Raw genomic sequence first — 17,485 nt, 5'->3', positions numbered from 1 at the left:
AGACCTTAGACAAATTAGCTAACCTCTCTAAATTGACTTACTGGTTCAATGATAGTAACAGTACTCAGCATGGGGACCAACTGAGAGAACACTTAGTACAGAATTAGCTGGTGTTATTCTTCACTCTAGCTAGTATGCTAGTATTCACTGACGAATATGAAGCAGAGAAAAACAGATACGACTGCACAGTAAAGAATGTATTATATAGAGCCTAAAATGGAAATGAAGATCAATTAGGGGGTTGTTTAGTCATCTAAGGAAGAAATCATACCGTGACCTTATGCTAACATGTGAAGGAAAAAAAAAAAGATCGATTCTAGAGACACTGAATTTAAAATTTATAGGCTAATTGTGGCTAACTGGTGATGAAGGAGAAGAATCAGAAAGACAATCAAATTCTGGCTTGGGTGGTAGTATCACCCATTTACTGTGACTTTTGGTGAGCTGGATAAATATGGCTCTCAGGTACAAAAAAAAATTTTGGATTTTAGATACAGACGTTGGAACCATTAATATGTATAGTATGTTAATTAAAGATATGGGACTGGAGATTATCAAAAGGGAAGTCTAGAGAAGAGGACACAAATCACTAATGAGGAAAGCATAGACAGTATCATGAAACTAATGAGAAGTTTCAAGCAGGAAAAGTAGTCAACGGCACTAAATGTTGCTGAGAAATCTAGTACTTACAAAAATCTATTGGTAGCACATGACACAGGGTATTTATACTGGGGAGGGGAAAAAAAGGTATAAACAGTGATAGATGGATCTTCTCTATCAAAGCGCTACTAACCACAAAACTGTTTCATGTTCATTTTCTCCAATGGCATACAAACACGGAAAACCATATTTAGTCAAACAAGTTCACAGACACATCAGTTCAAAAATTAGCATTAACAGGTTTCGACAAAAATGGCTCTAGGTTCTTTCAAGTTTTATCAACTTACTGCCCATTAAATTTTTTCCTCATATTATTTGGAGGGAAAAAAATCACTATGTTCCTCTTGAATGGCAACTAACACAGACTTTGAATACATTATTTCATCTCCAACGTAAGGGAATAAAATGCAACCATCACTCTTCATATCTTGACCCAAATACCTAGGTCAATTTAAAAGTTTTCTTCTCCTTGTAGAAAACTAGTTTCTACTCTCCCTACGAAACCAAGAAGATATTCCCTAAATCTGCCAACATAAGATCAGTACTATTGCAGAGTTACAGTTACAGAAACCACTAAAAGATCATCATTTCTTTACCCTAGGGTACCCAGCAAAATGTAATCAACAGCTAAACTTGAAATAACTTTCACTACAGTATTTACAATTATCTTTATCTCTATTTGGTAGCAATAACATTACATTTTATTAAGACAATCAAATTACATGTCAAATTACCAATATTCATGATATAAATATGGAAAATTTTAAACTTCTCTCTATCCCAAATGTTCCAAACACCAAAGTATCTGGAAAAAAAAAACAAACCATAAAAGTAGACATTAAAAAAAACCTTCCCCTGAAACAAACACAACAACAAACATACCAGCATTAGCTCTGAAAGTCAGAGATACTAAATTATCAGTTAACTGAAATAAAAGTTGACACAAAATAAGTTAAATTATTTAAATGGCAAAATGAGCTAGACTAACTCAATACCATACATGCTCAACTACTGGTTGCATCAATGAGTTATAGCTCAGCCCATGGCTTATCATTACTCCCCATTTCCAAGAAAAATTAGGATTGTCTTTGATTTTAACACAACTTAAGTTTATTCTGGAACGTTACTCATTTATAAGCCAGTTACACCTATTTCATTTAACAGACTAGCTAGTAAGAGTATACACAATCCGTGGTCAATGCCAACAAAGCATGCTCTTAAAGACAAATAGAAACAACGTATTGTCTAGCACCACTATATGTGTGTAAAGTTAAGTTCTTACCTTTAACTGAAACCTATAAAATACTGGAAAGATGCTGATATACCATTTCAAAGCCTGTAATTATTCATAACAGTTATCTGTTTCCGAAGCGTAGTTTTAAAAACTCAAAATTAAGAAATGCACAAATGATGACAAAGGTTATTCATACATGTTTTTGAGGCAGGTAAACTAAGGTTAACTGGCGCTACTCCAGTCTCCTCCTAAAAATGTTTCTGATATATTTTCTTGAAAGAAAATATTTCTTCTGACATGCGCTTACCAGAAGAAAAAGAAAAGCCAGCCTGAATAATAAAGCCAGTGTAAAACATTAAGCCCCATACTTACTAATAGCAATACATACAAATAAGTATATGAAATATCTAACAGAGATACAACTGCTCACTTAAGTGGGTAAAAGTTTTTCTAATTTCCTTCAGCTGATTTTCATATCCAGAAAAATTGATTTATATCTATCTACATCTTGGAAAATGGTGTTGAAAACAGGCTTTCAGGCAAAAACTAATCAACAAGTCAGAGAGCTCCATAGGCACACTTTAACAGAACATTTCAGGCTACACATTAGAAAAACTTTGAAGCACATTCTGCTGGTGTCGATATAAACTGGTTAACTTTTTAGAAAAACAATTCGGCCAGTGAAGTGTTCATATCCTTTGATCTAGGTAAGGCCACTCCAGGATTTTTCCAAAAGAAATCTTTTTTAAAAAGGAAAATATTTTACAGCTACACACATATGTGTGTTCAAAGCAATACTATTAAAAATGACAAAAAATTAGTAACCTAAAAGTAGACAAGTCAAAAAACTAGGTTAATTAAGGTCACATCAATTTAGGAGAATTACATAGTTACTGAAATGAAAACAATTTCAACAGATAGTTAAGTGAAAACATAAAACTGCACGAATTCATAATTACTGGAAAAATGCAAGAATATAAGATAGACAAGGGAACAGGAAAAAATGAGATGACCAAACAATGATCTTCTGGTGGGTAGATAGGTAACTTTTTTCGATTTCATTATTATTACACTATTGTTTAAGCAACAGATACAGCAGAAAAGCATTAATTTAAAAACCTTTGCATGATCCGGAACAAGCAGCATAGCAAATACAATAGCTGAAAATGCTTAGCCGGCATTTGTTCTGATTACTGTAATGATTATTGCAATATATACCTTAATTTCTATGAGAACAAAGAGCAACAATATAAAGAAAACAGTCTCTAAAAAAAATTCTTGTACTGAAATACACTACAATTACTTCATAAATAAGAAATGTAGATAGAATCAGATACTTAAAAAAAAGTTTTAGTAGCCTACCTATAGCTTTAAAAATATAAATCCTGTTTCAAAATGTTAATTACTTATCTCCACCTTTGAAAGAAATGAAGAGTGAATGAAGAAGAAAGCAGTTTTACTTTGTTCATCAATGGCCTTTTTGAAAACAAAGCTAAAATTATGAGCATATTAAAAATGTCAACATATTGTTAAAATATACTGAAATTAAAAGGGGGATTGTGCTGGGGTTAAAAAAATTAAACAGTTGGCATTTCAATTTACTAAAAAAGACTATCACATTTATCTTTCAGCAATTTAATATTTTAAGTTTAAGGAAAATGACATATCAAATGAACCTCCTCAAGATGTCATTTATAAAAACTGACAACTGACTGTTCGAACAACCAATCCCAAAGAAAAGCCTGTTATTGAAGATGATTTGGAGTCTAAGATTTTTTGATGACACTCATATTCTGAACTAAAAATAATGATAGGAGAAAGTCAAGTTTGATTCTCTGAACACCTATTTCCTGTCCAAACAGCCCTTTTGTTCTGCTTCCCTGCTTAATTTTAGTGTTCAGTTTGCATCAGAAAATAAAAACAATGACAAAACCTAGCACACACAGAATCATAAAGGAGCAAAATTATAAAATAAAGGATCATAAAAAGATTAGAACAAAAATCCTACCAACAAAACCTCCACAATTTTCTGTTTGCTTCACCTCAGATTAACTTCACTTGAAGCTGTACTCCAAAGCAACCAAACTTGAGTACCAAGCTCCACCTTCTCCAATTCTAGTGGCTGAAGAGTAAAATCTCCTCCCTGTTAGTGAAACTGATAATTGTGATTGGATACTGCTAATATCCATTATTTTAAAGAACTTTTCCTTGCTAGCAGGTTAGGTTGGACACACTAAAACCCCCTGGATAAGCTGGTTTCTTAAAGAAACAGTAGATAAGGTTTCAGTTTTCCCATCATATACTGTTTGCTTACCCTTGTCTAGGTGAAAAATAAACTAAGTAACATAAAAGAAAATCTCACAGAAGCAGCTGTTACCAATTGTTTAAAATACAACGCTTTTAATCTAAATCATTTGATTATTTTTTTGGAGCAATGAAGGTGAAGTTATGCTTTAAAGACAGATTATTTTTAATAGAGTTCACATTTTACCTGAAAATTGTAAAAGGGCAACAGAAAATTCATTACAATATGTTGCTAAGAGGAACAAACTAATGTTTTTTCTAAAACTTAAAGAGAAAACTATAACAAGTGAAAATACACAGCACTAAAATATTGAATGCAAAAGATTCATTTCTAAGCTGTCTATCAAATTCACTGACACTTATGTTCTCAGTATCACAACAGAGTAGAAATGTTAGTGACATCAAAGGTTGATATTTCTACTTAAAACTGAAGACTGGGCAGAAATATTATTACATTTAACAGATACGACATGTGAGTATTTTGCCAACATTAATGCTTAACCATTTGCAAACAGAGATCTAAAAGCAAAAGGTACATGTTTTAATGACCTGTTCAGGTATAAAATTTAGAAAAGTTTAAGTCTTTTTCATATATTTTTTTTAATGTGTGGAAACTACTTTGCACTCTATAACTTCAAAGTGGCATGGGCACCCTAACGTGAAAGGTATATTCCTCTTAAACTTCTCACTAAGCTACATTAAATTGTATTTTTACTACAGAGATCCTAAAGAGATACTATCCAGGAACTCTGATTTTTAAGCCAAAAAAAAAAAAAAAAAAAAAAAAAAAGACCTACTGTCACTTTATACACTACTAGGTTTGCTATTTTTACATTATAAGTTTATATATTTTAATTAGAACTGCTTATGTTTTTAGCAGCTTTGCCCATCAAACATTACTCTGACATTAATCATTACCTGACTGATTCAATGGCATTTTATGTCTAATTAACTGTGTAAGTATACTTTTTACCTCTACCAAAAATCCTGTGATTCATAAACTTGAAATTAAAGCATATTAGAGTGACGACTTCTTAAAATATGCTTTCAATGTTTGGTTTGCATCAGAAAATAAAAACAGTGACAAAACCTTTCAACATTTTAAAGTTTTCAAAGTTCAAAATCTTGCAACTATTTTTCCCCAGAGAAAACTCACATATTAGAACACAATGCCAACAAAATTGTTTTGAAGACAAAGGGAAGTCTTTGTAACAAACTGAAAATTCACATAATTGCAACTAGACATGAATATGGAGCAATACCCTGCTGAAGCCCAAACAGCTGCATAATCTATTATGCCCTTTAAGTGGACAAATTGAAAGAGCCAATTCACAGAGGTCTAGTCCCAGGATCCTTTGCAAGGATTCACTGTTTTGAATGCCCAGCACTTCATGAGTCAAGTTCAGGTTTTCTTCCCACTGTGTGGACACTCTTGCAAAAGAACACTGGAAGCAAAGGAGGCACAGAAGCAATCAGCAAAAAAATACACAGCTTGAATTACAGCATAAGACTTGAAGAAAAGTGACTGTAGATGGCCAAAAGTTTTATGAAAAAAAAAAAAAAGAGTTGGCAAACATTTTAATCTTAAAATCTGGCAAGCATAAAATTAGTAGACAGTTATGGAAACCAAATAAACCTTTGCTCTCGCATCAATTTTTCACTTCAAAGTTAATTATGAAACAAACACGAATCATACACTAATATAACACCAAGACCACTCTCAATCTATATATAACCAAGAGAAAAGAGAACTGTGTACTTAGTGAATCCAGATTGTTTTGAGATCTCTGGGACCTGCTTGAAAGAACATCAATGTGATTATCATTTTAGGTAGCAAACAGGTTAAAATTAAGAGTAGTTTATTCCATTTCTAAATCAGCAGCAGCAGAAAACAACAGCAAAAATAAATAAAAAGAAAGCAATGTCACAACCATAAAATTTATAACCGAGATAATATGAAAACAAGGAGCCTGCAAAAAGCTCTGAAGCTCCCTGACTGCATGCAGTAACAACACTTTTTAAGTATCAAGTATTCAAAGGATGTACTGTACATTATTTGTGGGAGCCCAGAAAGTTTCCCAAATCTTACCAGCTAAAAACAATTTAGAAGAGAACAAACCACTGAACAATTTGGTGCCACTTCATTTTTGATTAAAAAGACCCTACTAAGAATCAGTATCTAGACTATTACGAACAACTTTTAGCAGAATATATACAGAACAGGGCAAACACTTTCTTTGAATTCTGAAGGATTCTGGATAGTTCAAACTGCTCTTCCAACAAAAGAAATTAATCCTGGGCATTTTCTCTGGCACAGCTGGTGGTTTATTGTAGTAGATGATAAAAAGACCACCCTGACATTAGCAAAACATGACTGGGATCACTAAGGATAAACTGAAAAACACCTCAATGGGGAATAAAAAATAAAAAAAATATGGCTGGGTGTTGTTGCTCACGCCTGTAATCCCAGCACTTTGGGAGGCAGAGGCAGGTGGATCACAAGGTCAGGAGTTCAAGACCAGCCTGGCCAAGATGGTGAAACCCCATTTCTACTAGAACTACAAAAATTAGCTGGGCACTGTGGCAGGCGCCTGTAATCTCAGCTACTTGGGAGGCTGAGGCAGGAGATTTGCTTGAGGCGGCAGACACTGCACTCCAGCCTGGGTGACACAGTAAGACTCTGTCTCAAATAAATAAATAAAAATAAAAAATATTTCCCTGGCCAATACACACTGCCTACAAAAGTAAGATACATTTGAGCTTGCAATTCCTGGTGTATCTCTCCTGACTCCTTAGGGAAAAGATTACAAGGTGTGTAGGAGGAGTTGGGGAGTTTGACTGAATGGCCTATTCAGTCAAACACTGAACACAAAGGAAACATTAAGGAAACCTACAGATAAGAAAGCATAAACCAAGCTGATAGGATAAGGTATCTTTCTACAAAAAACACAGTAAATTGCTTTGTTTTAGGTCTCAAGGGATAAACAAGGTTACGATTCATGCAAAATAAAAAGAAACCGGGATCACAATAGTGAGACAAAAGTAAAAGAGAAGGCATTTATAATACTCAACTATCAAGATTTTAGGAGTCATACATTTTCATGTGCCAAATAACATACCATAGATCATCTAAGAAAAAGTGCTAGACATAGAAAAATGAAGAGAAAATAGACTGGCCAACTTTAAATTCCCTCTCTCTCCTTGGAGGCCTAAACCAGAAAAAAATAAATAAAATATTACATAAAAGACAAAGACTAACTCTTATAGCTACCAAAAGAGCTTTTCTCAACCAGTTTAAACAGTCACAAAGAAAACAAACAATTCTGAAAAGCAAAAGTTGAATAGGTAACATTCTCTGTGAACTATACAGTAACATTCAAAAGTTAACAGTTAGTTTATTCATTCACCAAATCTTTTGAACGTCTATGATGTGCTGAAGATACTACAGTAAATAAAATGGATATAGTCCCTCCCATTATAGAAACTTATGGTCAAGTCAGACCAGTGCTGTTGCACAGAAACACGAGGGCCACATGTGATTTTCTCTTTCCTAGTAGTCACATTGAAATATAAACATTGGCTGGGCACAGCGGCTCACGCCCGTCATCCCAAGACTTTCAGAGGCCAAGGCAGACAGATCACTTGCGCTCAAAAGTTCAAGACTAGACTGGGCACCGCAGTGAAACCCCATCTCTACAAAAAATTTTTAAAAAATTTTTTAAATTATCCGGGCGTGGTGGCGCGCCTGTAGTCGCAGCTACTTGGGAGGCTGAGGTGGGAGGATTCCTTGAGCCAGGGAGGTTTAGACTACAGTGAGCCAACATCACAACACTGCACTCCATCCTGGGCGACAAAGGCAACACTATGTCTCAAAAACAAACAACAACAACAACAAAAATTAACAGGCCAGGAGCGGTGGTGCTCGCCTGTAGTCCCAGCTACTTGGTAAGTGGAGGCAGGAGAATCACTTGAACCCAAGAGGCAGAGGCTGCAGTGAGCTGAGACTGTGTGCACTTCAGCCTGGACGACAGAGTAAGACTCCGTCTCAAAAAAAAAAAAAAAAAAAAAAAAATTGTTTTAATTAAAAAAAAAACAGTAATAGTATATTTTAACACAATATATGTAAAATATCATTACTTCAATATGTAATCAATATTTTTAAAATTGAGATATTTTCATTGTACTAGAAATCAAGTTCCTATTTCATACTCAGTACATCAATTCAGACTTGCCACATCTCAATAGTCAGATGCGACTATTTAAAAAAAATATGGTAGCCATTAGCCACAGGACTATAAATTAAGATAAATATCTATTACTGCAGAAGACTCTGTATCTCTGCTGTCCAACACAATTGCCACTAGCCACATGAGGCCACTGAGTGAGCACCTAAAATGTGACTAATACAAATGAGGAACTGAATTTTTAATATTAAATTAAATTTAAATTTATTTAAATAGCCACAAGTGGCTGGCAGCTACGGGACTGTATGGATCTGAAAGAAGAAACAGACGCTAAAACAATTCACACAAACTTAATGAAGTGGAGTTGTTACAAATGTTTATGAAAGAAAAGCCCAGGCTGGGCGCGGTGGCTCACGCCTGTAATCCCAGTACTTTGGGAGGCCAAGGCGGGCGGATCACGAGGTCAGGAGATCGAGACCATCCTGGCTAACGCGGTGAAACCCCGTCTCTACTAAAAATGCAAAAAATTAGCCAGGCATGGCGGCGGGCGCCTGTAGTCCCAGTTACTCGGGAGGTTGAGGCAGGAGAATGGCGTGAACCCGGGAGGCAGAGCTTGCAGTGAGCCGAGATCGCGCTACTGCACTCCAGCCTGGGGGACAGAACGAGACTCTGTCTCAAAAAAAAAAAAAAAAAAGAAAGAAAAGCCCAATATAAAATGAGCACATGAAGCCAACAGAAAGACCTAACCTATTTTGTGGCATCAAGGAAGGATTCCTCAAGGAAATCACAACTAAGCAAAACAAAAGCATATGCAAAGGTCTTGAGTAGAGAAAACTAAAAACACAGTAGAAATAATGAAGAAAAGTAAAAGGAGTAAAATAATATATGCTATTTGTAGGAGACTGATTTGGATCACAAAATCGAAACTCCATAGGAAGGCAGGAGGGCTGGAAGCAGCCCTACCATTTGGAAATAAAAAATAAAAGTCTCCCAAACAAGTCCTGAAACAAAGCTTGTCCCACTGTCCTCACTCAGTAAACTGCAGTCATTCCAATCTTCTGTCAAATTCAAAGTCAAGTCAAGCACTTTGCATACGTGCCATTTGTGCCAGCAGTTCCCTTCACTTGGGAAACTTCCTCCAACTTCTTGATTTTAGAACTCAGAATCACAGTTCCAAATTTTCTACACAGGACAAGTTTTGGAGCAGTGATCCAGTTGGAAGATGGGGAAGAGGCTTGAAACTGTTTGCAAAGCAATTTTTCTTTTTTCTTTTTTTTTTTTTTGGAGATGGAGTCTCACTCTGTCGCCCAGGCTAGAGTGCAGTGGTGCAGTCTTGGCTCACTGCAACCTCTGTCTCCAGGGTGCAAATGATTCTCCTGCCTCAGCCTCCCGAGTAGCCGGGATTACAGGCACTGGCCATCACACCTAGCTAATTTTGGCATTTTCAGTAGAGATGAGGTTTTGCCATGTTGGTCAGACTGGTCTTGAACTCCTGACCTCAGGTGATCTCAACCACGCCTGCAAAGCAATTTTCACAAAATATTTTGCCAAAAAAACTTAGTCATTTCAGCCGGATGCAGTGGGTCACATCTGTAATCCCAGCACTTTGGGAGGCTGAGGTGGGTGGATCACCTGGGGTCAGGAATTTGGGACCAGCCTGGCCAACACGGTGAAACCCCATCTCTACTAAAAATACAAAAATTAGCCAGGCATGGTGGTGCATGCCTGTAATCTCAACCACTCAGGAGGCTGAGGCAGGAGAATTGCTTGAACCCAGGAGGCAGAGGCTGCAGTGAGCCAAGATCGCACCACTGCACTCCAGCCTGGGCAATGGAGCAAGACTCCATTTTTCTTTTTTCCTTTTTTATGTTTTGATAGATTGGGAAAGCTAAAGAAACTCCCATACACACCTTGGTACCACTGATCAATTTAAATGTGACATCCTCAGAGAGACAGTCACAGATCATCCGATTAGCACCTTCTATTATTTACTTACTTTCTAGGCACTTGTTGAAATCTGAAATTCTTTATTCGCCGGTTTGTCCATATTGACAGACTGCAACTGGATGAAGGCAAGAGACCTTGTCTTGCACACAGTTGTGTCCTCAGTACTTGGCACAATGTCTAGATGGAGCAAGTACTTAAATACTTGTTGAAAAAATAAAAACTGCAACTGTAGAGGTTTTTAAATATATAAACAAAAATATTACTCATCAAAATTTAATAATTAAAGCTATGCTCAGAACATTCAACAGCATTACATATTTTCATTATAAAACATAAAATATTGTAAAAGTTGCAATTTTTTTAAGTTAAAAAATTCAAAACTGGCTGGGCACAGTGGCTCATGCCTGTAATCCCAGCACTTTGGGAGGCCGAGGTGGGTAGATCACCTGAGGTCAGGGATTCAAGACCAGCTTGGCCAACATCGTGAAACCCCATCTCTACTAAAAACACAAAAATTAGCCAGGTGTGGTGGCACACCCCTGCAATCCCAACTACTCAGAGGGCTGAGGCATGAGAATCACTTGAACCTGGAGACAAAGGTTGTGGTGAGCCGAAATCATGCCATTGCACTCCAGCCTCGGCAACACAGTAAGACTCTGTCTCAAAAAAAAAAAAAAAAATCAAAACCAAAACTAATTTGAAGCCCAAAAAGAATAAACTAAAAAATCTGAGGACTAACACAGCAACAACCAAAAAAGGGGGATGGAGGACAGACTTACATAACAAAAAAAACCACATTTGTTTACAAAATGAAAATACTATGCCCCATGTATACAAGTGTGCACTGGTACCAAATCACTGATATTTCAATAAAACCTAAAAAGAACCAAGAATATGTGCATTTAACATATGATAAAGGCAGCTTTATTTCAAGGTAACAAGTTTTACAAGTTTTTTTTTTTTTTTTTTTTTTTTTTTAGTGGGGCCGAAATTTTTAAGGAAAAATAAAGGAAGTTATTTCACTTCACATATATCAAAATAAATCCCAGATGAACAGAAAAAGACAGATGTGAAATACGAAACTGTAAAAGAACTAGAAGAAAATTTATCTGGGCAGGAGAAACCTTTAAATATAAAAGCAAAGCAGAAGCCATGAAAGAAAGTATTAACCTAATTTTCTTAAAAGGTAAAAACCATTGCCTGTTTTTGTTTTGTTAAAAAAAAAAAAAAAAAGAGAGCAAGAGAAAAGAAAACACTGTAAGGTAAATGAAGAGTTAGGAAAAATATTTGTAGGCCAGGCCCAATGGCTCATACCTGTAATCCCAGCATTTAGGGAGGCCAAGGTAGGTGAATCGCTTGAGCCCAGAAGTTTGAAACCACTCTGGGCAACATGGTGAAACCCCATCTCTACAAAAAATTGCCAGGCATGGTCCCCACCATGCCTGTAGTTCCAGTTACATGGGAGGCTGAGGTGGGATAATCACTTAAGCCCAGGAGTAAAGGCCACAGTGAGCCATGACTGCACCACTGCCCTCCAGCCTGGGTGACAGAGCAAGACATGTTTCAAAAAACATTTTAAAAAAACCAAACGTGTATGTGTGTATATGTATACGTCTGTATATATAAATGCGTATATGTATATTTGCAGTATATGGCAGAGTTGCTATCCTAAACCCTAAAAATATAAAAGGTTTAAAAGGGTATCACAAACATAAACCACCATCCAAAATGGGCAAAAGAGAAACCAGATGTCCAAGATCCATGTTTATTTACCATCATAATTAATTAAAGAAATATATAATGATTCCTACAGAAAGGGAAGGAAGAATGGAGGGTAGATGGATAGACAGATAATGCTGGTAAAGATATACAAGAAATGTGTATTCTGTCATACTTTTAGTCAAATTTGATATTAAAGTTTGATGTTAGTCAAAATTTAAGAACTAAATTTGGCAATATTTATGAAAAGACTTTAAGACATGTTCATATGCTTTGATTCAGTGATTGTAAGACAGACTAGATCCTAAAGACACAACGACAAATACACAGAAGTAGCTCTTAATGATATTTATCACACATTGTAAGAAGAAAAAAATAATAAACGTAAGTTACACCCAACAGATAACTAGTTAGGTTATAGTACTTTTATAAGAAGGAACTGTCCCTGGGGGTAACCACTGGTCATATGTCTACTGAGCATTTGAAATGTGGCTAGTCTGGGTCGGACATGGTGGCTCATGACTGTAATCCCAGCACTTTGGGAGGCCAAGGCAGGCGGATCACTTGAGACCAGGAAAAGACCAGCCTGGCCAACATGGTGATAACGCGGTATCTACTAAAATTATAAAAATTTAGGCAAGGCGCGGTGGCTCATGCCTGTAATTCTAGAATTTTGGGAGGCCAAGGCAGATGGATCACCTGAGGTCAAGAGTTTGAGACCAATCTGGCCAACATAGTGAAACCCCCTCTCTACGAAAAACACAAAAATTAGCTGGGTGTGGTGGCATGCACCTGTAGTTCCAGCTATTGGGGGGAGGCTAAGGCAGGAGAATCGCTTGAACCCAGGAGGCAAAGGTTGCAGTGAGCCAAGATTGCACCACTGCACTCTAGCCTGTATACCAGAATAAGAATCCGTCTCAAAAAAAAAAAAAATAGCCGGGCGTGGTTGTGCACACCTGTAGTCCCAGCTACTCAGGAGGCTGAGGAACAAGAATCACTTGAACCTAGGAGGCGGAGGTTGCAGTGAGCTGAGATCGCACCATTGCACTCCAGCCTGGGAGACAGCGCAAGACTCTGTCTCAAAAAAATAAAAATAAAAAAAAAAAGAAATGTAGCTAGTACAAATTGAGATATACTTTAAGTGGAAAATACACAACAAATTATAAACACAGTCTAAAAAAGAAAATTATCCCATCAGCAATTTCTTACAGTGATTACATGTTGAATTCATAGTTTTTGGGTTAAACAAAATGTATTTCACCTGTTCCTCTTCTTTTCGAAATGTGGCTACCAGAAAATTTTAAATTACTTAATGTAGCTCCCCTTCGTGACTTAGTGGACTTTGCTGGTCCCGAGGTATACAAACCACAGTAAGAGGTTTCAATTTTATTTGGTATATTGCAAAGCTACCGGGGAGTTTTGAGTCAGAGAATAAGATATTCTAATTTACACATTTAAATGAAACAGAAGAGTAGAAACGTTGAAGCAATGGTACCAGTTAGATGACCTCTATTACCATCTTATATAAAACAAGATGGTGAGGCAGATTACATTTCGGTAATTTCTTAAGAAAGAGCCAGCCTGAGAGTGTTTAGAATTGGCTCTTAATAGGCTAGGCATGAGCGCCGGCCCATAATCCCAGCACTTTGGGATGCCAAGGCGGGCGGATCACAAGGTCAGGAGATCGAGACCATACTGGCTAACATGGTGAAACCCCATCCCTACTAAAAATACAAAAAATTAGCCAGGCGTGGTGGCAGGCGCCTGTAGTCCCAGCTACTCAGGAGGCTGAGGCAGGAGAATGGCGTGAACCCGGGAGGCAGAGCTTGCAGTGAGCCGAGATCGCGCCACTACACTCCAGCCCGGGTGACAGAGCAAGACTCTCTCTCCAAAAAAAAAAAAATAAAAAAAATAACTCTTAATAGTTTAGGATATTAAGAAAACACACACAAAGACCAAGGATATACCTGACAAAACGTTAACAATAGTTATCTATGATGGTGTTACAGGTGGCTTTTCTTAGTAACTTTCTATTCTTAAAGTTTGAGGGGGAAAATCCCATATACACATTGTCCTTACAATCAAATAAAAAATGAGGTTTTTAAAAGCAAAATACAGCCCTACCAAAACAAAGCATCCTGATATTTGTCTGCAAGCTACATATAGAAAAAATGAAACCATCTCTACTCCCATGCCTTCAAAAAGGTTATTCAACGCTCCATGTAAATTCACACTTACACACATGAATGAAACATGAAACACACACAAACACACCTATCTTCAGGATATTAAGGAGATACTATTCCCTAATTTATCACTGTGTCTCTGTAGCATAATGAAACAGATACTTGGGAAGCACACCTTGTGGGCATTCTGTAATCTAAAAGGTATTTAAATATGGAGTTAAGAAATCCTGAAACATCGCACAACTTTTTCAAAAATATTCCAAAGGATATAAAACGTAATTCCACAGAATAACACCTTGGTCCTAATGCTTTCCCTTAAAGGGTGTGTGCCATTTGACAGGTGTTTTCCTTAACTAAAGTCTGTGCAAAACTGGAAGAAAAAGCTTAGGACAAGTTTCTTCCACATGAGTATGCTAAGGCACAAGAGAAATTTTTAAGTAATTTGCTAGAGATTAGAGGGGAGGAGAGAACAGCAGAAAGGGTGATTTATTTTAAATACAATCCAGCGTTTTTTCTACTATACTTATTATTTTTGCATTGAACAGGAGATACCAAACAGTGCCAGACTTTTTACAATGTGACTTCAAAGTAAGAGGATCATTACACATAGGTTAACAGGAATTTTGGGTTTTCATGCAAATGTTCAACTAGGTTGAACTAGTTCAATCACTATGGCTATGAATCTTCTATTTAAACATAACAGAGAATCCTAACGTTTTTCATTCATTTTATTTCTAAGTTATTCAATCTATTCTAGTCCTGATTACCTAATACCTTCTAATGCAATCCACATTAAGTATTTACTCTAGAGAAATTATTGTACATGTGTACCAAGAGCCGGAAACAAGAAATGTTCATAGAGCAAGACTGTTTATAGCAAAACAAAATAAAAAACAACAAAAACACGGTCTAAGTGCCCATGAGTTACGGCAGATTAACATGTCACAAAGCAATGAAATAAACTACAGCCACATACTATTTTTTACAAAGCTCAAAAGAAAAGCAAATTAAATGCCACACTGTTTCGACATACAAACATATATGATAAAACTATTTTTCAAAAAGTCAAGTAAGTGACATACACAAAATCCACTGCACAGATAAACTCATAGACAAATGCAAGTTTTACTAATGTTCCAGTTTTGGGTTTGGGAGGAGGAGTCACGGATTTATGACGTTTTATCTGTTTATACTTTACTGTATTTTTTTGTGGTATTAAATATATTTTGGTTACTTCTTATAAACTTCACTGACATACAGTTGACAATAAACTGCACATATTTGAAGTGTAAAACGTGTAAGTTCTGACATATGCATACACCCAGAAAGTTATCACTACAAGATAATAAATCCATCGACCCCCGTATTTTCTCCTGCACATTGGTGATCTCTGTCTCCGTTTAAATATACTTTAAAACTTACAAAAGTAAAAACAAAAAAGACAACCTGTTTTGGAAACTTAAACGTGCACATTTTGCAAAACATTTCCCCTAGGGCTCTGGAGAAACTATACCTAAATTCAGAAAGTGCCTTAAACTTGGTGACATAGTTACTGAACAACTAACCTTAAAAGTTTATGGTATTTTACACTTTTAAAAAATCAAATTCCGACTTTGGTTTGAAAGAGGAATTTAATCCTGTTTCTTGGAGCATCAAAATCATTAATTCTGCCCAGTTTTGTTTTTTTGTTTTGTTTTTTGAGACAGAGTCTCCCTCTGTCGCCAGGCTGGAGTGCAGTAGCGCGATCTGGGCTCACTGCAACCTCCGCCCCCCGCGTTCAAGCGATGCTCCTGCCTCAGCCTCCCAGTAGCTGGGACTACAGGCAAGCACCACCACGTCCAGCTAATTTTTGCATTTTTAGTAGAGACGGGGTTTCACCATGTTGGCCAGGATGGTCTCGATCTCCTGACCTCGTTATTAGCCCGCGTCGGCCTCCCAAAGTGCTGGGATCACAGGCGTTGAGTTACCGCGCGCGGCCAATTCTGCCAAGTTTTTATGGCCCAACAACTTAATACAAATTACCTTTAGGTAACCCCAAGGCCCTAACTTCCTCACAACTGGTCACAACTTCCGAGTTGTGAAGGTAAATCATAGCGTCCCAACTGTGTGGGTTAGCACATGACTTCGAAACCAAGTTAAAAAGATTTCAAACACAATATTCTTTCGTACTTCTTTAGATGGCTAAAACTTGAAAATAACTATTTCAAAAGAGCAGACGAAAAATTTAGAATCCTAAGCAAGCTAAACCCAAGCACGGAAAAAAGAGACCGATTCCCTTCCCGGTGCCAGTCAGGAGTTGGAAACACCGGGCTGCCTCCGGCTGGTTTCTGAAAACACGGCAGGTGGAAAAACATCCCGAAGAAGACCTGAGACTGGGGGGGGGAGGGGGAGTTGACGCGCCCCGGGGTGCCCAGGGCCCTTCCGACCCCCGCCCGCCAACCGCTCCGAACCCGCTCGGGGCGGCGCGCGTCGCGGCCTCCGCGGCCCTGAAGAACTGAGGCTCCCGACCCCAGCGCGACCACCCTGACAGGAAGCGGCCCCGGGCTGCGGGCGCCCGCGCGCGTCTGAGGTGAACCCGCCGATCCCCGGCCCCCGCCCCCGGAGCCGGGAGTCCTAGCCCTCTCGGCCGCGGCCCCCGCGGGCCCACCACCTGCTGCGCCGGCCAGCCGCCCTCCGCTTCCGGCTCCCGGGAGCCGGGAGGGGCCGGGGGCGGGCCTCGCCTCGCTGCAGCCGGGTGGGGGAAGGGAGCGGGCGGGGGAAGGGAGCGGGCGGGGGAGGGGCAGCGCGGACCAGACCGGGCCCCCGGGCCGCGCTATTCACCTGGCGGCGGCTCTCTCCGCCTGACGCGCTGCCCGCCGCCGCCGGTAGCCGCTGGTGAACCGGGACAGGTAAGGCCGCCGAACCCCTGCTTGCTCTGGCTCCGCCACCGCCGGCCCCTCCGTCTGCTGTTTATTAAACTTTTCTGTTTGGTTGTTCGGCCTATGACGCGACCGCGGAGGAGAGCCACTGGATTGGCCGGCTCCCAGGGCTGACGCGGCGGGCCCCGCCCGCATCCTAATTATTACCGGCGCGGGCGGGGCCACAGGCCGGAGGAGGCGGGGAGAGGCGGGGTCAAGGCTCGGAGCGCACGGCAATTGGCCGGAGGCGAGAGAAGAGGCGGGGCGGAGCGAAAGGAGATGCTCCTCCGCCCTCTGCACCTCCACCTTCGCTTGCTCCGCTGCGGTCTCTGGGGGGCTCATCCCGCCGCAGTT

The 17,485-nt window shown here is 38.8% G+C and overlaps 1 protein-coding gene across 7 annotated transcripts in view; it reads right to left on the bottom strand.

Moving 5' to 3' along the window:
* ZFAND6 (zinc finger AN1-type containing 6) overlaps positions 1-17,204 on the bottom strand; it is an 83,004-nt gene extending 65,800 nt beyond the window's left edge. For 2 of the 7 annotated variants that reach the window (XM_008015676.3, XM_008015679.3), the window contains exon 1: positions 3,903-3,988. The gene's annotated coding sequence lies outside the window, so the exon portion shown is untranslated. Of the gene's footprint in view, positions 1-3,902; positions 3,989-16,684; positions 16,865-16,884; positions 16,937-17,054 lie in introns of those variants that run through there. The other 5 variants (XM_008015678.3, XM_008015674.3, XM_073012382.1 and 2 more) reach the window with 5 other exon arrangements.
* Between the last annotated feature and the right edge of the window lie 281 nt (positions 17,205-17,485).

This window comes from Chlorocebus sabaeus, chromosome 26 (genome assembly GCF_047675955.1).
Source record: "Chlorocebus sabaeus isolate Y175 chromosome 26, mChlSab1.0.hap1, whole genome shotgun sequence".
NCBI lineage: Eukaryota > Metazoa > Chordata > Mammalia > Primates > Cercopithecidae > Chlorocebus > Chlorocebus sabaeus.
The sequence above is the reverse complement of the archived record's forward strand: the minus strand, read 5'-3'. Positions and strand labels throughout refer to the sequence as shown.